Source organism: Phoxinus phoxinus (genome assembly GCF_949152265.1).
Source record: "Phoxinus phoxinus genome assembly, chromosome: 17".
In the NCBI taxonomy this organism is placed as follows: domain Eukaryota; kingdom Metazoa; phylum Chordata; class Actinopteri; order Cypriniformes; family Leuciscidae; genus Phoxinus; species Phoxinus phoxinus.
This window is the reverse complement of record NC_136892.1, coordinates 14800234-14822978: the sequence shown is the minus strand read 5'-3', so window position 1 is coordinate 14822978 and position 22745 is coordinate 14800234. Positions and strand designations below refer to the sequence as shown.

Below are 22745 nucleotides of genomic sequence, written 5' to 3'. Positions count from 1 at the left end.
TCTGAAAAACGCTGTTGAAAATGGATTGGACCGAGCACCAGAATACACTTGTAGCCAATCAGCAGTAGGGGGCGGATCCTGCAGATCCTGTCGCCTACATTCACCTCCATCCTCCCCACCACCACCAGGATGGTCCCTTCCCCTCCATCATCCCCACCACCACCAAGATGGTCCCTTCCCATACCTCCCAGGGGTTCGGCTGCGCCTCTGCCTTTGCCTTTAGGCAGGAAATGCAGATTCTGTACCCTCGGGTTGCGAGTTGAGGACTCTACGCCAAATAACTTTGTATCATAATATTGCTTGCTGGGCTGTTAATAAATGTGTACTTGTTACGGTATTTTGCCTTCCGAGTCTTTCTGGTAGAACTTTAATGACATCCCATTCTTAATCCGTAGGGCTTAATATGGAGTTGGCCCAACCTTTGCAGCTATAACAGCTTCAACTCTTCTGGGAAGGCTTTCCATAAGGTTTAGGAGTGTGTTTATAGGAATTTTTGACCATTCTTTTAGAAGTGCATTTGTGAGGTCAGGCACTGATGTTGGAGGAGAAGGCCTGGCTCGAAGTCTCCGCTCTAATTCATCTGTGCAGGCCAGTCAAGTTCCTCCGCATCCATACTCGCTCATCCATGTTCATGTCAATCGAATTGCCAGACAGAGAAGCGGGATTCATCACTGCAGAGAACACGTCTCCACTGCTCTGGAGTCCAGTGGCGGCGTGCTTTACACCACTGCTTTGCATTGCACTTGGTGATGTACGGCTGCAGCTGCTTGGCCATGGAAACCCATTCCATGAAGCTCTTATACACAATGTTCTTGAGCTAACCTGAAGGCCACACGAAGTTTAGAGGTCTGACTCTGCAGAAAGTTGGCGACTTCTGCACACTGCGCTGACCCGGCTCTGTGATTTTACACGGCCTACATGGCTGAGTTGCTGTTGTTCCCAATTTCTTCCACTTTATTATAATACCACTAACAGTTGACCATAGAATATTTAGTAGTGAGGACATTTCACTTCATTTCATTTCCTGAGAGCGATCCATTCTTTCACAAATGCATGCCTAAGTGCTTGATTTTACTGTGGCCATGGAAGTGATTGGAACACCTGAATTCAATTATTTGGAGGGATGTCCCAATACCTTTGGCAATGTAGTGTATATACATTAATTGATACTTTATTGTTTGTGGTCTTTTCAGGCAGGATAGGCGATATATATAAATCGTTAAGATGCGTGTGTCTACTGCACACTGCCGACACAGGAAACTGAACTAACACAAAGCAGATTTCTTTATCTATGCATTTATGCAGGAAATATTAAGCATGAACATATAAATGGGATCATTAGCAAAAAATTCATTTGAATATATATTAAATATTCCAATTCATACAATCCTCCCCTATTACTAAAATGCATACTATTTTACAAAGGTTTAGCATGTATCATCTTGCTCGGAGCGACAGTAGAAATGCTTGAAAATAAAGCTTCAAGGTTTTTTTATCCAATACGCATGCAGTCAGCGACCTTTCTCTGAATAAGTTGTGAAGCGTGAATATTATTTCCTGATGTCTTTTTGTTGACCAACATCCACTTCAGACTCTTGGAGGTCTTGGAAACCGGTAAAAAGCCACAGGTCAGCTCAAATGCCTTACAAAGCATAAATCTGCATTCAGAAAATGTCACCCCAGCAGAAAAAGCTTTGAGTGTTGCTCACAGTACAGCCAGAGTACAGCGTTTCAATGTAGGGGCTCGAGACTCATGGGATAGATTAATGTGGACGAGATGTCAGCATGATGTGTCTGTATGATAAATGCGGCCCAGCTCGATTCTCATGTATCACTATGGCTCATGGTACGTTCACAAGCTAGTTTAGCATTCGTGAACTAGGTCAGAATGGAACAGGAAGAGCACACGTGGATGTCTGTGCATCTGCAAAGCCCGTTTTTGGTCTCCTAACAGGCATGTCATGATGTTAGAGCTGTTTGAGGTCATGAAAATTCCCTCTGGCTGAAGCACTGATCCACACTCCCTCCACCTCATCACCTCACGTGTTCTACTCAGGATCCAAATCCATTCTGATCTGATTTAATCACGTAAAACTACTGTGTATTTATGGATATTACTGTTTACCTCCACAGATTATGACTGAATGGACCAGTGTGTTTATTGAGAGAATCTATTCCTGGTTGTTGTTTTTTTTCTTTCTCAAATTCTATTTCCTTTGAGCAGCTCAGTTCAAAGTCTCTCCTCTAGCCATGCCATCTGGCCATGTTGTTTATGTAACCCTCTGGACACACACACGCACACACGCGCACGCACGCACGCACACACACACACACACACACACACACACACACACACACACACACACACACACACACACACACACACACACACACACACACACACACACACACACACACACACACACACACACACACACACACACACACACACACACACACACACACACACAGTCTTAATGTAGGCCAGCTTTCCATGTCTGCATCAGGGGGATTAACATTGGAACTGGACTTTCATATCTCCTCATTTTACTGAATCCACGCTGAGCTGCCAAGTGGAGGAGTCTACTATGATGTTCTCAAACACAGCAGCATCAGTTACATACACAGCAATGAGACGAGAATGTGAGACGAGGCCTGTGCACTGCCTGATTGGTGGTTTACTTAACCATCAGGCATGTAACCAAACAGTTATTTAGATACAGAGGTTGATGCTAATTTCCCTCCAATGAATGTGGAGAGCATGCTAATGAAAGATCAAATATCTGGCTATGCCACGCAGTATCAGATCATATATATATTACATATATATTACATATATACAGTATTACACATATATATATATATATATATATATATATATATATATATATATATATATATATATATATATACATATATATATATATATATATATATATGCTGTAACTGGTCACCTTTTCTTTATAATACGTATACATATACATCTTAACAATATATAGAAATGCTGTTAAAAATTGTTTAAGATCCCGTATAACATGTCACAATAGAGAACATGTCAACTTCCCAAAAAGACTTCATGTTAACTACCCATACTTATAAAAATATATAAATTGCATCTACATTTTAAATGCTCATATATAAACAATATTATATATATTTAAATGCTGTAACTGATCACTTTTGTTTTAAAGGGGTGGTATAATGCCATCTTCACAATATGTAAAATAAGTCTTTGACGTCCCCAGAGTGTGTATGTGAAGTTTTAGCTCAAAATACCCCACAGAAATGTTTGAGGGTGAGCAAAAACGCACCTTTTTTTGTGTCTGTTCCTTTAAATGCAAATGAGCGGCTGCTCCCGGCAAACAAGGCGGAGCTTCAACAGCTCATGTTCTTTTACCTCACACAGACATGCACTGAAAATTTCAAAAACTTTTAGCCTTTTATGTTCAAACCAGAGTCAATGTCAATGTTCAAACTGGAGCCAATCACTCCGAGAGTTGTCATGACAGGACTGTATGCATACACACACAAATATACATTGTTGAAATAGTTTTAACAAGGACTTCATGTTAACTACCGATGCTTTAAAAAAAAGTATATGAAGATGAACGCAATACGTTGAGAAACATTTAAAACAATAGTAATATATTTCAGTTGCATGACTTCATCGTGTATGTTTAATTCAGAAATTACATCCATTTGGATGTTTTAGCAATCTGACCAAACAATGTCAATAAAGTGATGTTAAAAAATCACAGCTGATGATCTTCTGGTTACATTGAAGGTCAAGCCAAGTGGATTGCATTATGTGATGAAGTATTTCACACAGTGTGCTCTGGTTATATAATATAATATAGTGCACATTTTGACAAATGTAGTTGGTCATATGTGTGCTCTGTGCATGCAGAAAATGTGCATACTGTGCACAGCAAGCATTACATACTATGTACTATTTTACTGGAGAAATAGTACCAGTACTATTTCCTCTCAAATGCCTGCTTTTAGGAAGAACAATAAATCAATCTAGCCTGTCACTCTCAGTAAACTAAACTCCTAAACTATGAGCTGTCTGTCATGCACAGATGTCAGTAAGGGAACATAATGTACGTGGAGGTCCGGAAATTTGCCTTCAGCCCACAGGCGCCCCATGATCATGAGAAGTTTAGAGGCGATCACGATCAGGATGAGTTCATTGACGTCTGACTCAGCAGACCTGAAGTTCAGCCAAATATAAATCTTTTGCCAGACATTACATTCAAATACAGACCCTCAGAGAAGGAATGCAATGTTTTTATCCTCACTGCATTTCCATGCGAGTAGGCATGCATAGTTATATGCCTCTACTATGGTGAAAAAGCTAAATGTTTTATTAGTTAAACTGAAAATGGTTTATGTGGTATGATTTAAATTAGCTGGATTTATTGAAGTCAAATTATTTTGTATAACTAAATAAACATTGATTTGGCTACACCAATGAAAATAATTTCCAATGGTCAGATTAAGTAGAAGTAGCTGCTTCAGAACACTTTTTTTTTTTGTGTCAGAATATACATTTATAACTTTTTTAATAATGAGGCAGTTTTGTTATAATAATATTTCAATTTGAAATATTGGTCCACCAATGTGGTATAACCAATGTGCAGGAAGCCATTCTGTTCAGAAAACCACAAAATAGGAAATTATATCATAGAAATTACTGGTGTAATGACTGTGTTATGATAAGTTTGTCCTTAAAAATATCAGATGCTTTGACCTTTTTTATTGCATGGGAATGTAATATCAGATTGTCAGATGGAATTAACATACTTGATAATGAATTGTGATATTTGTAAGAAAGGGAAAAAAAAATTTTTTCTCCCAAAAATTTGTTTCGGGTTTTGAAACTTCTTGTCACGAGTGGGTGCTGTAAGTAAGAGCACAAAGGAAAATAGTTCAAGGGAACAGTATTTCATTGAATGATTCACAAAACAGTCAGGAAAAACTCAGGAAAGACAACCACTAACATCGACGAGACCGGACAAAGAACTGAACAAAACAGGGAGTATATATACACAGACTAAGGCTACGTTTACACGTGGACGGCTATTTTCATAAACAGACATTTTACCCCTCTCCGTTTTCAAAAATAAAATTGTGCACACCTGTCAATTTTCTGAAAAGTGTTCGTGTACACGAACCTGTGTATATGCCGTCAAGAGCATGCCAAACCTCTAGGTGGCAGTGTAGCTCAAGCCCACGTTAGCCAATCAGAATCCTGAGAAAAGTCACATACTGTGACATCGGCTGCCTAAAATTCAGTTTTTCTCAGTTTACATGCAAACATTCAAACAAAGTTTTCCAAAATCTCCACTCTGGCTGGAGTTTTTAGAAATAATCGGTTTCAGAGGCGAATTCTCAAATGAGAATTCGGCACAAACGAAGGAAAATGTCAACGTTTTTCAAAATAACCATGTACGTGTAAACGGGGCCTAAATGAGCTAACTAATTGAACAACAGGTGAACGGAATCATAATCAAATAATCTAGGAAACTAGGGCTGCATCCCAATTCGCCAACTAATACTACGCCCTAAAAGTGTGTAGCCTACTCTTTTTTTTGAAGAAAAAGTACATACTTTTGAGTGTGTAGCAAAAGAGTAGGCAAGCTTTGGGATGCGGCCCTAGTTTCCTAGATTAGCTACTTCCTCATCTTTAACGGACAGATCTGTCGTGTGCATCCTGTCAGTAAACTGCCCAGTCAATTATCTTGTCACAGTTAAAATCCTCCATTCAATCTAATTTAATTTCCTACCGTTTCCGAGAGAAATGTAGTAGCACGTTCATCTGCCAGTCGCGGGTCTTTCATGTAGAGACCATGTCCTCATGTGTTTGCAATTTGAATGTAATGATGCATTTAAAAGTTAATGGCTAAACGTGTCTTTACAAAAGTTCACAATGCTGCTGCAGATGCAATATAATGTAGACAACATTGAATAAATACATTTTCGTCAGGTTAGATACTGATAATTAATCACTCAAACCCCTTTATTTAAACCTGTCTACATAACTGCGCGTCCTGTTTTAAAAAAACAAAAACAATTTTCACTCGTGTTTGTAGTTCTAACCGAATCCTCGTCCAACGCGTGATGGGTTGAGGGCAATATTAGCCGTTAGAGTGTGCATCGATCTGCACTTCGGATTTTGACCGGAAATAGTAGACCATCGGGGTATCTTTGGAACACTCATTTCAACATACTAACATTTGGGACGTACTAATTCTACTTTCAAATACTATTTAGGACGGAAAGTATGCGAATTGGGACGCAGCATAGGTCAAATGACAGGGAACACAGGCAAACAGGAACAGAACCAAAATGAAACTAAGCTAAAACAGAGCATAACAGAATATAATGGTTACAGTACCCTCCCACCCCAGAAAAGTGCATCCTCATACCGTAACAGTCCAACTGAGAAGGGAGGTCAGGGGGGTTCCGGAGGAGGATGAGGAACAGGAGAGGGTAGGAAACAGTCAGTTAAAGGCAAAATACTCCATGGGAGAGTGGAAGGAGGGAGGCGCTAGGGAGTAGCCAGGAGCAGAGGGAGCCAGGCAGGGACCCGGGCAACAGCCAGTGAAATGTTCCATGGCAGAGTCGCATGAGGGAGGAGCCATGGTGGAGACCTGGATGGAGGGACCAAGAATGCGATCTACTGCGACGGAGCCAGCTGCGGTGGAAACCAAGATGGAGACAAGAAGACACAGGGCCAGAGTGACAACACATGTCTGGAGGGCCAAGGTGGAGCTGACGGCTCATGGGACCGAGGTGGAGGCGGGGATCTGTGGATCACTGTGGAGCCGGTGCGACAGAGGACAATGGTGGAGCCAGAGGGAAGGTGGAGTCGAAGGGAAAGAGGGTAGAGGTGTAACCGGAAGCCATGATTCCCATGGTGGGACCAGGGTGACACTTGATCAAGGTGGAGACAGGGGGGAGGAGGGAGCCCGGCGGAACTGGTGGGATGACGGGCCACGGTGGAGATGAGGGAGCATGGAGCCAAGGCTGAGCCGATGGGTCAGAGTAATGAGATGGAGTCTGGGGCTCTGTGGCTGGAGGTGGAGACAGGAAATCCTGGGGACTAGAAGTCCACAACACTACAGGAAGTCCACAACACTGCCGGGAGCCAACTGAGGATGAGCCAAGGGATTGACAAGAACCAACGGTGGCGGGCCGGGGAACTGGCTGACTTTGGTAGAGGAGGTGGGAATGGATGGCTGGGAGGGATCTGTGTAGGCTTCGAGCTGGATTCCAGCAGGGACACAGGAAACTCTGAGCTGGATGGGACCAGTGGAGAAGACAGATTAAGGGGTATTACCTCCTCAAATTCATCCAAAATATTTCCAGATGCCAGGCATAAGTCATTCACAGGGGTGGGAGTGTGGGCTTCCATCCATGCCAGCGAATTCCACCAGAACTCCCTCTGGGATGGGCGTAGTTGCCGGCTCGCGTACCTGGTCAGACATGCCCTTGGGCTCAGGCTCCAGGGTGGGGTATGGCACAGATGGGCCTTGTGGCTCGTTGTTCAAAACCAGGCTCTGGCTCAATGTCTGTGGTGGGCACAGGCATCGTACCATCCAGCGAGGTGAAGGCTGACTGGGCTCTGGGTATAGAGTGGGGCTGGTCTCGTCCTCTGCATGGCTAATGGTGAACGCCTACTCGTTGTTCACTAGCATCCACCCACTATACAAATGCGGTGAAGTCCTCACAAGGACCGCTTCCTTGGAGGCATGCCCTAGTCCAGCTCCAAAAAATCCCTGGTGTGAATCTCCAGGTCTGGTCTTCTGTCATGAATGGGTGCTTTAAGTAAGAGCATCAAGACAAATAGTTCAAGGGAACAGTATTTAATTCAATAATTCATGAAACAGGCAGGAGAAACTTAGGAAACACAACCTCAATATAAGCTTTAGCGTAAGTTCTGTTAGGAAGACGCAATCGTTGCATCAATGAAAGTTTTAGCATAAGTTCTGCCGGGAAGACTCAATCGCTATGTCACTTATTACCTTCTCATCTATCCAATCATATTCTTTTACTTGTGGTATAAAAGATCGGTACTTACACACATCTGAGTTCACAGATGCTGACGCTTCCATTCACCTCCATCCTCCCCACCACCACCAAGACGGGTCTTTCCCTCCATCCTCCCCAACACCACCAGGATGGTCCCTTCCCATACCTTGCAGGGGGTCGGCTGCGCCCTTGCCTTCGTCTTCAGGCAGGATATGCAGAGTCTGGACCCTCGGATTGCAAGCTACGGACGGGGTCTACGCCAAAGAACTTGATTGCTTGCTGGGCTGTTAATAAATGTTTAATTGTCACAGTATTTATTCTCCCGAGTCTTTCTGGTAGAACTTATTATATTCACATCTAAACAATCAAGTGCTTATATTTGTAATATAAAAGATTGGTACTTACACATGTTTGAGTTCGCAGATGCTGACGCAGCCAATTACCTCCATCATCCCCACCTCCAGCAGGATGGTCTCTTTCCCTCCATCATCCCCACCTCCACCAGGATGGTCTCTTTCCCTCCATCCTCCCCACCTCCAGCAGGATGGTCTCTTTCACTCCATCCTTCCCACCACCACCAGGATGGTCCCTTCCATACCTCCCAAGGGTCGGCTGCGCCCCTGCCTTCATCTTCAGGCAGGAAACGCAGTTTCAGCTGCCCTCGGACTGCACGCTACGGACAGGGCCTACACCAAAGATCTTTATAAATATTTGCTTGCTGGGCTGTTAATACCGGTAATGCTCTTAGTCTTTCTGGTAGAACTATTGACGAGACTGGACAAAGAACTGAACAAAATAGGCAGTATATACACAGACTACATGAGTTAATTAATTGTATTAATTGTACGGAATCATAATCAAACACACTATGGAACTAGGTCAAGTAACAGGGCACACAGGCAAACAGGAACAGAACCAACAAATCCAAAACAGAACATAACAGAATATAATGGTTACAATCACTTTTTACTCAATTGTTTACTCAATATGTAGTTGTTAAATAAAAACATTTGGAAAATGGTATAAAAAGTTCCAAACCAACACAAATACACAGATTACAATTCTAAGAAGCAGACAAGTGCGTTTTAAACTAGATTATAAAAGATTTCTCATTAAATTAATTAATTATTGCTTCATGCTTTTTATCAGTACTATATCCATAGCCATATACCTGTATTAATGGTGCACTGTATTTGTCAGGCAGCTGAGATGACAACAAAACCAAATCAATATATTAGAGTCAGCATTAACAGAACTGACCATTGAACAACTATTGCTCTCAAACGATAACCACCGATACGAGTGTATCATGTTCTAAACTGAAAAATTTAGCCATGAATCCTGTGCAACATTAATGAGCTTCTCTTCTTACCACCATCTCCAAGGAAACATTATGATACCGGACTCAAAATGTCATATGCTGCACCTTAGTACATAGGGTCACTAGAAATAACAGTGTTGATGTTGTGGGATCCATTCGTGTCACACTAAACACACCAAGAGCACATCTTATGAACCTTTATGGCATACAATTCTCACAGAATAATCTTTGTGGAAAATGTAGATGTGGAATAATTTAATTTATCCTGCACATCAAAATGTCCTATCTTGTCAAAGTGGCCAGTGTAGTGGATCATGGATGAATGTAAGGATACGCACGCACGCACACACGCACGCACGCACACACGTGTTCTGACCTCGGATATAGAGGCCTTCTCAAGGGGCTCCACAGCAAACAGAGTGTAAGATGAGCAAACACAGGTCTGAGACGTGGCCAGGAAGGAGGGAAAGACAGTGTGGACGTGACTGCGATGGGATGAGCGAGTAAGACAGAGAGAAAAAGACACCCAGCTGTGTTTGCCAAACATACCTCACCCTGAATAAACAGCTTGACATGAAGCTTTTTGCAGAAATCATTTGATTACTAGTCAAAGGAAATAAGAGCATGTTAAAGGGATAGTTCACCCAAAGAAATGACAATTCTGCTATCGTTTACTCACCCTCATGTCGTTCCAAACCTGTATGACTTTCTTTAATCTGTGGAACATAAAAAAGGGATTTTTTTAAAGTGTTTTTTTCAGATTGAATTCTAGCCCCAATTGACAAAAACAGTTCAAGCAGAAGAAAGTATTCGTTTTACATTTTAGTGCTCAAATCTGAAAATGGTAAAATAATTGAAAGCATATTTTAACTTTTTTAAGACATTATTTTACAACTTTGGTTCAATAAATATCGAGTTATGACACATTTGAACCATAAAAATGCTAATGGGGCATTATGTGTGCCAATATGAAATGAAGTTTGATGAGATTTGTCTAAATATGGTGAGTCTCGGTTCAGCCTCAATGGATTTCCTCATAATGAACTATCAGTATTTAATTTATGATTGTATCTACCTCTTAAATGCTCATATAAAAGCTATATTTCACACTGCGTATGAATACAAATAATGAACACACATGGTGTTTTATGGATAACTGAACGTGGCTCCACAAACACAGATTAATGTGAAATGCTAATGAGTTTGAAGAACCTCTTTTGATGTGCTTGTGTCTGCTAGTCGATCACAGAAGCCTTCTGCAAAACCGAGTCACGTTTCCTCTAATCTATCATTATGGAGCTTTTAAAACGAAGTTGTCATAACAACTGTGCCGCTATCAGCCACCGCAAATATGAAGCTGATTGACTTTCTCTTTTTTGATCTTCTATAAAGCTTCATTTCAAAGCCTTCTCCTGGCTGAGAGAACAGTCATTTTTTCTAATGGAGTCTCTTATGTAAGAAGAGTTCATGTCTGAGGAAGAATACCACTTTAAGTGTTTGTACTCTCCTGTTGACATTTCAATTTATGAAATGCAATCTGCAAATGGCAATAGTTAAAACAGACAAAGGGGGGAAAAACCTTTATGGATTGAACCATCACGAAAACCGTCTGACAGCACTTGCAATGTTCTATTTTAAAGTTCAATCTCTCAGGTAATGTGTTGGTATGTGTTGTGTTTCTATTTGGATGCTACATTGAACAGCTGGCCAGCTGAAGACATTACACCTTCAGGTTTAAGTGTTATCTGTCAAGAACTACCCATTAACAATTGCCAAGAAAAAAAAAAAAGTCTAGCAAGTAGCTATAAAAAACCCCAAAACAAAACTATATTTGACACAACAGCCACCGAAGCACACCAGGCAAATAAAAAACAGACTTTTTAATTCTAAGGTTCAGAGGGAGGGTTAAAAAAATGCTTATGAAAACTAAAATATGACAGGTTTTAAGTAGCTCAGGATAAAAATGTAAAATAAAGACCACTTTACTACTGCCAGATAATTAAAACAAACCAAACAAAAAGACGTCACACACTGCAGCTACTGGAAAGGCAGTAGGACAGACTGAATGTTTTCAGCATCTCCATTATCTCAAAGACAGAGGCAGACAGGAGAAAATTTTAATAAGCACTTTCAATGTTGTCTCGGAGAATCCTGTCCAGTCAACAGATTCGGCCTCAGTACAGCACAAAAGGCAATGACTGAGGAGCGTGAAAGAGATAAAGGTGAGCGTAACATCAAAAACAGCTTTTTGAAGAATGTTGCATCTCAAGGAGAAATATAAATCCACTGGACAGTTAACTCTTTCTGTTCATCCAGATCAAACCTGCATTGTATTTCTGTGGGTCATTGTAGGTGTCAAAGTACTTGTTTATCCTTGTCCTCATTTTTTAAATCTGACATTACAGTTTTTCTCAGTCGCTCAAAACTACTTGTTCAACCTCCACATCATGTAGTCACTTGAGCACATCATAAAAGCAATGTCTCATTTTTAACAAATTGCTTTGGTACAAATCTGCTGTTTCCTACATTATCAAGTGCTTATGTTGGCCCCCTGTTGAATAGTCTTACTTTCTAAAAACATTTAGGCATTAAATCATAAAGTTATTAAATGCCAAATGGTTGAACTAGTTGTCATAAACTGTCAAGCATATTTGATATACATTTCTATTAGACCTTTTTTTGTAAATGTGTCCTGAATTGATGAATTGTGAAGGTGAATTTTGAATTTCACTAATGAACGGGAAATGTAAAGGACTAGATCAACCAATGTCCTATTTCTCCAAAATAAACCATTTCATTTGGCAAGATATATAGATGGAGAGCAAAATACAGTGTTACAAATTCTGACAATGGAAGAATAATATGGTTGAAGGATAGGGAGGCAGAATAGTGGAAGATGTAGAAGAGGCCAAGATTGTAATAGGGGCCTCTATTGAGGACCATGTTCTCAGTCATGAGCTTATGGCTGAGGCGGGTAGAAAGGTACAGTAGAACAGGTATGTAATCAGACAATGTTCAGTATACTCTAAGACTGTAATGCTGAATTACAGTAGTCGATTTGTATTTTACATTATACAGTAAATATAAAGTATGTGTGTGTGTGTGTGTGTGTGTGTGTGTGTGTGTGTGTGTGTGTGTGTGTGTATAGAGAGAGGGAGTCTTGTCTTTTTTTTTCATTTCGCAATGACATTGTGATTGTACTATATTTGTTGACAGAACAACAGTAGAAGTGTAGCTGTGAATCATGTCCAGTCTTTTGCAATAAATATCCCACATAGAGCATGTGTAAATTTGCACTGTTGAAATTGATATGCAATACAGATAAAGTGCGGTCTTGTGCATTTTCAAACATTGTCATCAAAATTGTAGCCATATCGTTTACATCTGAAAATACTGACAGAGTACACTTTTATGTTGACAACATGGCTAAGCATTTTGACTATTTTGTTCGTGAACAATGACACTGGCACTGATCATTGACATAAATACTTACTTTTGAGAGACAAACCAAGGATTTTGAGCTAGTTACAGGCTTTTGCAGGTAACCCATTGTGTGGTGCTGTTTGTACGAATTGCTTTGAGAAACCCACTTACTGGTTTGCAAATCTTAAGGATGATTCAAGAAATGTACCAAAGTGACTAAGAACAACTGTAAGTATAAAACATTTTGTATATGAAAATGAATTGAGGAATAGCAAACAGGATTCAATTTGAATGTAAGGAAGTAGAATTAAAATAAATAGAAATTCAAAGTACTGCTGTCATTTTTTACTCTGAACTCATTGCTTGAAAGGTTTGAAAACAAAAAGAAAGACAGACAGACTTACAGACCGATAGATAGATAGATAGATAGATAGATAGATAGATAGATAGATAGATAAACCTTGACCCCTTGAATAACACTGCACACAAACTGTATCAGTTGTTAAAAGATGCTGGTGCACTACAGTATATTAGTTTCCACCATGCACCATATTGTCTTAATTGAAGAAACAATTGCTGCCTATTGATTATTTCATCGTTACAATTTCATTTCAGTCTGGAATGAGTGACGCTGCTCAATATATCCCGCAGGCCTGAAGGCAAGTCTAATGGGATAGCAGTAAAACCACAGCATTATGAAAACGATTAGGTCATTTGAGTTTCACACGTCTATGCTTCACTGGTGCATCACAGAGGTTATACTGATTACTTTTTGATAGTAAATATTCATTAACATTTATTCCAAAATGTATTAAAAATATATGACTTTGGTTCCCTTTTCCTTCCAAACACAAGCATGTTTTTGGATTTCTCTGTTCTTATCAAGCCAAAAATATACAAATTGCACTGTTATAATGACAGCCAATCAATGGCACCTGGGGAAACGGTTTCCTTTCTGCATCTCCTATATGTCGGTGGCTCTGTTGCTTTGGAAACTATGTTGTGGCTTTGTGTCGGAGCCCCGCGTGAACATATCTCGGCAGGATGCAAAAAATACAGCGATTAGCGACACACTGCGCTTTGCTCCCCATACCTCCATACCCCATACTGACTCAAAATGCTCCAAGCACTTCACCACAGGAGCCGACCACCTCCTGAGCTCACAGCGTCTCCAATGCATCGTCGTAAGACGTGTCTCCAAAAATATATTTTGGATAGGGACACCTGTAGAACAGCTTTGTAGAGACACTAGGTCTATACTGTTTAGCCCCCGGTGCTTTGTATCCCTCTGTGATAAAGCCCTGCAATACAGAAAGCGCTTATAAAGGTGAATTGTTTGATTATCTTATAACAATGTTTGGCTTCTACTTACAGTTTAAAAAAATTGGTTATACAAAAGGATAATTGTAAAGGATCCTTGTTATGTGCATAAAAGAAACCTACTTATACAATATGCCCTGTTTTCAAAAATACTCTTTCTTTCTGAAGCAGGTATTATTTGGCATAATTAATAACTGTGTTTGCTCAGTGGAGTATTTGTGTGGCCTCTCTCATCTCTGGCCTCCATTTCCATTAGTCGCATTTTTCTGGAGGGGCGTCTTTGTCGCAGGACTAAATGAATGCAATATGTCATTATCAAGCGGGGCACGGACCATATTTTCCAGCAGTGTTGTGGAGAAAAACATGTTTGTATCTTACCGCAGTCAGATATCCTAGGTGGAAATGTGTGATTACTTCCTCCCCAAATCCAGCTTGACACCCGTGAGCAAAGGTTCATTCAATTGATTTTCATCAGTTATGTAGACACAAGGCAGACAGTTACATAACCAAAAGAAAGAGAATTTAAATCATTTATCCTGAGCTGATTTCTGTGAATTGGGTTGTCTCACGAATGCGAAGAGCTGATTTAAAAAACAAAAACAAAACAAAAAACACTTTTTTTAACACTTAGTTATTTATGAATATGTCAGCTTACACTTATAAATGCATCACCTTTAACATTTAAAAGGGTAGTTCAGCCAAAAATGTTAATTATGTCATCATTTACTTACCCTCAATTTCTTTCTTCATAGGAAGACAAAAAGTTGTATTTGTTTTTTGCTTTTGTTCACATTTTCAACCCCCCCCCCCCTAAAAAAACTAAACAAAAACAAAACCATTATTTATTAAAATGTGTAAAACATCCTTTTTATTAATTCAAATTCATTATATAACAATAAAGTTATGCTGCAAAAGATTTCATGCTTAAGCCCGTTTTAACAGAAAATAGATCACTGGAGGTTGCTGATATTCACCGCTATCATGCAAATGATCACTGTCTGACCTTCTATTGGTAATTTGCTGATCTAAGTCACTGTAAATGACACTTTACTAGTGGTCAAAGTTGGTACCACATCCTAATGTCAGTGTCATCGAGACATCGCCCCTAACTACTGGTGTTCATAGTGGCTAAAGTTGGTATTGCAAGCTATTGTCAGTTTCAGTCTCCTTAACTACTAGTGTTCCTAGTGGCCGAAGTTGGTATTGCATGCTAATTTTATGGCCAAAGTCATTGGCTGCATCTGAAATCGTCCCTTATACCCAGTGGTGTAGCGCAAATCCACGTGGCCCCCCTCACAAACCACAAGTCCATGGCCCCCTTGATAGCGTTCCGGGGTGTGGTTATTGCGGGCCCTCTGTACCTGTCCGCTAGGCTGCTGTTATACCCTAATGTACACTCAACGGCTAGCCGCTAGAAAATACCTATGCACTGCGAGCATCCACCAAATTAATTCCTGTGTCTCGCCAGATGCTTCTGGTCCACTCAGTGTCCACTCATTTACCGCATGCATTCACACCACCAGGAACTCTGAAGTAACGCAAGCCGCATTGTGACTTTTTTTTTCCGGCACAGCGGAAATAAAATTTATGCTGAGAACGCCAGTGCCTGAGCACACATTCTCCGTCTTCATTAGTTTATGATCTGTCCAGATCTGTTATGAACAGTCCAGTCTAATACGTTATTAGATAGAACTGTTATACAAAGAAAGTAGACAGTATATCAAAAAATGTATTAGCATTTGCCATGTGGTTGATGTCCAATGTCGCTAGCTGAGCGGAAATACACAAACATGTTTCGCTTGGTCCCCTCAATTGCATTGAATTTTCCAAGTTTCTGCGGTGCGAACAAACCAGAAACATTTCGCCAATGGGTGTGAAAGCCCCTGATTGTACTTTCGCCAATCGGTGTGAAAGCCCCTGTTGGCCTTGTCCCAAATGGCACCCTAAACACTTGCGGTCTTCCTACGAGTCCACACTTTGATGTGATGCTGCTTTGACTGTCGGATAGAAGTCAGCTGCGGAGCTTGCTTCATTGTGTGCTCGGAAAAAATGCGCATCGAGGGTGCATATCGACCGCAAAGCTCGCGAGCACCCTTCTGAAACCAAAAATGACAAATGGGACACTCTTCAGTCTCATGGACAAATTAGACATGCGTACGCGGCAGCCATTGTAAGTCCACAAGACCGAAAGTGCACTGTAAGTGTGCCATTTAAGATAGGGCCATTGATTGCCCTTTTTCTGTTAGTGCTAGTGGTCAGAGTTGCAACCGCATGCTAATTGTTAGCCAGCAAGTTGAAGTCAGCATGAAACACAAGTTGCTATAGTCTTTTTCTCCCTATTGCGACATATATCCAAATGAACCGAGATATTGAACAAGAAAAAATGTAGGATGGGACTTGATTTTGACCTTCGGAAATTGAATCGTTAGATTGTTTGCTGTTGCTGTGATCTCATGTGAGTGACAGGATGTCCTGCTCTTGGACCAGTGAACTCATCATTAAGGCGAGACACGGCAGGCAAAAACTAATTTTTTTTTTCACAATTTTGAAATTTTGGGCTATTTGTCTTCAATAACATGTCTTCTCTCAGACTTGTGCTGAAAGATACACATTTAGGTCTTTATTTTACTATACTTGGTCTGTTTGCGTTTGTAGATTTGCGTTTGTAGATTTCGCCTAAATTCATCAAAAGTTGGCGTTCTAAATCATCCCGCTGCTCCGCGATCGCTGCCTCCACCCTGTCATCACATATACCATTAAAAAAGCTCTCTCTCTCCTTTACAATGCTGTCAGATCCAAATATGGTCATTTTTTGCTTATCAGCAACCAATCATGAAAGTAAAATGGTCGATTTAACTCAAAATGCTGATCTCATTGGCTGATGCCAATTTCTGACAACGTGATTCGTTCAGAATCGTCACGTGACACGCTCTGTCATTTCATACTATTTGTGTTGTCATGTTTTGGATGTTATGATCAGTGATGGATTAAGCAATAATGAGTTTTGTATGTTAAACAGTGTGATACATGGATTTTACTTGGACCTAAAGCATATTTTGTCTGTAATTCATGGCTTTCAATAGAAATTAGTGGAATTTTGCTATACAAATCTTTAAAGGCCGTTTTCTCAAAATGAGTTTTTTTCTCACACTCCTAGAGACGATTTTCCACGTCTGTAGCACCTACATACACCAAACTTTACAGTCGTATTTCTCACTATATTGTGAAGGTTTGTCCGGAGGGATTTGTTGATATATATACATTTACATTTATGCATTTGGCAGACGCTTTTATCCAAAGCGACTTACATTGCATTATCCTATACATTTATACATAGGTATGTGCAATCCCCTGGGATCGAACCCACAACCTTGCTCTTACCACTGAGCTACAGGAAAGAATATATCATTCTTGGCCCTATTGGCAGTATTTTCTGATTTACAGGGTAACAAAAGGAGATTTTCATAATCCCCTCTGGTTATGTCTTTTCATTGAATATGTCAACAAAATGCAAAAATAATTTTGAACCTTGTTTTTTTCAATGGTCAGATTTGTCACTTCAAAATATATGCAAATTAGTGCATATTTAATTAGATATAGCCTGATTAGCATATTTAAACATAAAATTACAGAAAATTTGCAATAATTTTTTTTCTCCTATTCATGTGGGTAATCAACTGGTAAAGTTTCATGGTGATATATGTCAGTTAAACCTGTTGTGTCTCGCCTTAAAGAAAAGAAGAGATGTTGCTGCAAGAGGGAGGGGTAGGCTATGTGTTATTATGATTAAAGATTATGAGGGCACGTGAATTTAAAAAAAATGCACAGACCAATCATTTATAATAAATACTGCAAATAGTCCATAAAAATGTACATTTTTATTTAATAGTGACTTTAAATTATTTATTTCTTGTAAATTAGGAAACAAAGAGTCATAAATAAATATTAAAGTAAGTAAAAAAACACACACACAAAAAAACACATTAAAGTTAGCAAGTAGCCTAAGTAAGTAAATAAATAAATAAATAAAGGAAGGAATGGAAGCACTACATGATTTTTGTTTTTGTTTTCATCTTACATTTCCGGGCTTCCAAACCTTGAAGTACTAAAAATGTCTAAAATAATATACAGGTTCAGTTAGTCTAAGATGATACGCAAATGATCCCACACTGATACCTTCCTTCACAGAGCAGCAACAACACTTGGAGCAACACTCTGACTGGTTTAGGCAAACATCTCCTAACCCTCCCTTCTGATTATCACAGCTCCACGAATGACAACATTTACACATGTGCTTGCTCGCTCTACTACTGAACCATTCGCCTTGTCCGAGACACCATGGACATCCACATCGGAATGGGTTGTTTGTTTTAGTTTTCTAGGTCCTCCTCGACGGACATCACCAGTACCGGTTTGTTCTAGCGTTAGAAGAGACAGAATTAAATAAGTATCTGGAAGAAACAGCGCGAGAACAAACACTCCGACGTGAGCGAGGACAAAAACTTCACAAGAAGAGAGAGAAAAGATGTGGTTATAAGAAAATAATCTTTCTGAACAGGTAAATATTCTTAATATATATATTTTTTCTAACTGTCAGTCTAAATTTATTCACATATCGCTATAGGCTATCATACGGCTGTGCGCGCGTGTGTGTGTGTTTATCTCATCCGCAGTAGCGGTGCTCGCATACTAACTAATGCTGCAGTGAACGTGCATAATAATAACGCATTCAAGGGCCTAAACAACAATAATTTTGTATTATTATTTGACAACTCCACAGCTGTCAATATTCGCAGACATTAGCTAAAGGAGACAGGTAAACTAAGTGTTTTTCTGATTTTTTTTTGTTGTTGTTAAAATTAACTTATAAAGTCTGGTAATTCTCTCACATCTTGACAGTTTAAAGATCAGTGTTCTCTTATGCATTATGTTACTAAGTAGGTTATTTTGCATTTAGCCTATTGGTTGTAATGTGAAGATCTGAAGAACATTTGCATAGGCTACTTTGTTGATAATAAGCATTTCAGTTTGGACTCAGGTAATGTGCATGATGCGCTTTTGGCATTCGCTGTGAGCTGCGACCAGCTTGTTTCTGTGTATAAAGCTTTGGTGGTCAGTTGCCTCAGTAAAAGCTTCATTTATCGCCACCTTTGACACATCCATCATGTTTGAGCCTCTATTGGGAAAGTGCTGTTTCTTAAAGGGATAGTTCACATAAATACTCTGTCATTATTTACCCACCTCTATGTTGGTCCAAATGATTTTCGTTCTTTCGTAGAACAGTTTTGAAGCCCTGGTTGGACTTTTTTTTTTACACATTGACAGCTTATAACATACATTTTATAGTTATATCTTTATCTGTAAATCCATTTTACATAAAGGCTTAACAGCAGGCAAATCTCTGTTAAAGTCAGCATGAAATGGAAGTTGCGATAGTATTTTATTCCCTATTGTGATGTACAATCTTCTCGAACAATAAAAAATGTATGGTGGGACTTGATTTCATCCACCTGGTATCGGTTTGGTTTGCTATTGCTGTGATCTCATGTGAGTGACAGGTTGTCTCGCCTTCGCGCCAAAAATACATTATCAGAGAATATGTTGTCATTGCAAGAGGAAGGGGAAGTTATTTTGATTCAAGATTTCGAGGTCGCATACATTTAATTCCACAGATAAATGATTTGCAATAAATACTGCACTATTACATATAAAAAGAATAGTCAATTTTGACTTCATGGTCAGACTTTATACATCATTTTACATTAAATGTAGGTTGTCATACATTAAGTTCAGGTTTCAAATTCGGCATGTCGCACATGCATGGAATTGCATTTTTATGAGAATAAAGGGAAGATTGTAATAGGTTATGCAAATTGTCTACTGTTCAGTTGACTCTGTGTTCCTTGTACCATTTGTGCTTTTGTTTTTCATTTTTAATGTAGTGATTTTTATTTACTGCGTAAAAATGGTAAGCAATCAGATTTTTTTAAAACTATGTTTATATTTTTTTTAACCTTTTCTGTAAACATAGTAAAGCATATCCTACATAGTTTTTAGAGCCTTCAAATTACACATTGTTTTGGAACCAACATTGGGCAGGATGTAGAATAACATTTATTTTTAAATAAGGGATTCAAATTAATACACTTTTTTTTTAATTAGAAAACTCTATGCACCTATTCCATCACTCTCTCTTGTTATGCTGTAGTTAAAGGTGCCTTCACTGATGCTGAATGCCTGTAGTTTGCCGTGAGACTGAATGCCTGTTTGCTGTGAGACTGAATGCCTGTAGTTTGCCGTGAGACTATTAAAATATCCAAGATCAAGTTTCATGATGTTGCAGCATTTGAATACCTAGCGGTGAATATGACTGGCCAAACGGCACTGGCTGTAATCTTAATTTACCGACCTCTGACTTTTTGAGGTTAGTGAGTTACTTACTCTTGTCTGTGGTAGTCATTCATCTGTTATTTTGCTTGGTGATTTTAATATACATGAAAAGACTGCACAATGCAAAGAATTGATGTCTGTGCTGGACTGTTTCAACTTAACTTAACATGAAAGTTTTGCTATACTCACTCCAGGGGTCATATACTGGATCTCATATGTACATCTGACTTATATAAGATTGTTAGTGGCTCTGATTTTGCTTTCTCAGATCACAAACTCATAAACTTCATAAACATAAACACCACTGAAGAAAATGCTCACCTATCGTAAAACCAATTCTCTGATTCCATCAACTCTGTCTGATCTTTACACGGTGGCTGTAAAAAGGAAAGCCTCCGTTATTGTGACAGACTCTTCACATCCCCTGCATAGTTCATTTCATGTACTTCCGTCTGGTAGACGATATAAAGTACCTTTGGTGAAAAAGGCCAAGTATAAGAAGACTTTTATTCCAACTGCCATTGATATTTTAAATAGGAAATAGGGGGAGGGGGTGTATCTTAAATTGTGTGGTTGTCTCTTGTATTGTATTGTTTGTTGAGCCCTTGTCTAAAGACAATGTTCTACCCCATGTGGGGATAGACAATAAAGCTTTTTTGAATTTTGAATTTGAATTCTTTCTCTGTTTAAATTTTCCCTTGTTTCTACCTGGTCAGAAAGTTTACTATCTAACTGTCCGTCAGAAATCTGCTGTATTTACAATAATGCTTTTTCTCAAATACTTGAGAGGCATGCTCCTGTTAAAACTTTGGTTCCATCTACTCGGGCCTCACCCTGGTTCACTCCTGAACTTCGAACGATAAAAACTGAGGATCGCCGCCTAGAAATCGCCTCTTCTTCGGGTGGTTACGACATTCTTTTTTCCGTGGATTCAGGGTTAATAAGCATCTTAATGCTTCTCGATTTAAGCCCTGCATTTGACACAGCCTGCCATGAAATACCGATCTCTCGGCTTTCTGATATCGGCATCGCTGGTTCCGCTCTTTCCTGGCTCATTTCTTACATCAGCGACAGAAAGTACTAGGCTATATCACCATACAAGTGTATAGATCTGCCACTGCTTCGCTTACACAGGGTGTTACTCAAGGTTCAGTTCTTGGCCCACTATTGTTCATCATCTATATATACAGTATATACACTTCAACCACTGAATGTCCCTGAATTTCCTCAAATTAAAGTCAGTCAAAAAGGATGGACCAGTCCTTTGATATTGATGGAGTTCATTTTAAGCCTCCGTCATCTATTCGTAACCTTGGTGTCTTAATCGACTCAACTATCTTTTGGCTCTCATATTTCTTCTCTTGTTAAAAACTCTTCTTTCCATCTTCGTAATATTGCACGTCTTCGATCTTCTCTCCCTTTAGCTGATGCTGAAACCTTAGGCTAATTATCCATTAATCACATCACGTCTGGATTATTGCAATGCTCTATTTCTTGGTCTGCCCAAAAAACTTATTGCAAGATTACAGTATGTTCAAAACTCAACAGCAAGAGTTCTCACCTCCACCAGGAATTCTGCTCACATTACTCCTCTGCTTTATGACCTTCACTGGCTACCCGTGGCATCATGTATTCACTTTAAGGTATTACTTCTGACGTTTAAGGCATCCACCCTGCCTGGTCCCTTAGATCAGCTGAACTTTGTTTATTGTCCATCCCTCGTTTCCGGGTTGTCTACTGTAGGTGGAAGGTCATTTAGTCTTAATTATCCTAAATTATGGAATTCACAATCCCTTACACTTCGTAACATCTCATCTGTGGCTACATTCGAGACTCAGCTATAAACATCTATTTAACATGTATTTTGGATAATGTGATTATATGATGTCCTTATGTGATTGTAATGTGTGTGCGGGTGTGTAAATGTATTGTAGTGATGTAAAGCGACCTTGAGCTACTGAAAGGCGCTATATGGTCCTTTATAAATAAATAAAACGTATTCTTCTTCTGTAACAAAAAAAACAGGGTTCACATATTTTTAGGCATCCTGTATGGGAGATTATACCAATAGAAGAGCTTATCCACTGTATATTCACAACAGATAGTAGATTAGTGTCAGTCTTTTGACATTTTAAACAATCGCTAACCACCCATCAGATACGCATTAGAGAAAGTGACTCCATTTTCCTGCCTTAGACTTGTCACCTTAATTACACTTTTTTTGAAAAGCCTTACTACAGCAAATGAAGGCTTG

The 22745-nt window shown here is 39.5% G+C and overlaps 1 protein-coding gene across 3 annotated transcripts in view; it reads left to right on the top strand.

The window, feature by feature from the left end:
- The first annotated feature begins 18367 nt into the window (after positions 1 to 18367).
- Positions 18368 to 22745, top strand: part of LOC306984181 (teneurin-2-like) — an 80661-nt gene continuing 76283 nt past the window's right edge. For all 3 annotated transcript variants that reach the window (XM_079585282.1, XM_079585284.1, XM_079585283.1), the window contains exon 1: positions 18368 to 18659. The gene's annotated coding sequence lies outside the window, so the exon portion shown is untranslated. The remainder of the gene's footprint in view (positions 18660 to 22745) is intronic.